A 545-nucleotide genomic window follows, 5' to 3' on the forward strand; every position below is an offset into this window, starting at 1 on the left:
TTTCTTCCCCTTGATGTGGGGGTCTGTAGCAGACCCCTACCACCAAATCCTTTTCTCCTTGCCCCCCATGTAGCCTAACCCACAATCCTTCTACTTCCTCATCCTTGGATTCTTTCTTGATGAGGGTTGACGTATATTGCTCATTGACATAGAGCGCAACCCCTCCCCCTTTTTTCCCCACCCTGTCCTTTCTGTACAATCTATAACCCTCAATATGTACTGCCCAGTCGTGGGACGAATCCCACCAGGTTTCCATTAGCCCCACTAAGTCATAGGTGTTTAGTGCAAGCAGGAGCGCTAGTTCATCCTGCTTGTTCCCCATGCTCCTAGCATTAGCGTACAGGCACTTGAGCCCTGCGACCGGTGCCTTTTCTGCCCCCCCGCTCCGAGTCCCAAGGGGCCCTTTGTTTCTTACCTTCTCGTTCCTTACCTGTGCCGTAGTGCTGGCCTCCCCGTGGCTTTCAGGTTCCCAATGCTCTCTTTCTTCAGGCTGGGCTGTCCTTGTGGGTGCCACATGGTTTGGTGGTCCACAGCTTCCCCCGCCC

This window comes from Alligator sinensis, unplaced genomic scaffold (assembly GCF_000455745.1).
Source record: "Alligator sinensis unplaced genomic scaffold, ASM45574v1 scaffold103_1, whole genome shotgun sequence".
In the NCBI taxonomy this organism is placed as follows: domain Eukaryota; kingdom Metazoa; phylum Chordata; order Crocodylia; family Alligatoridae; genus Alligator; species Alligator sinensis.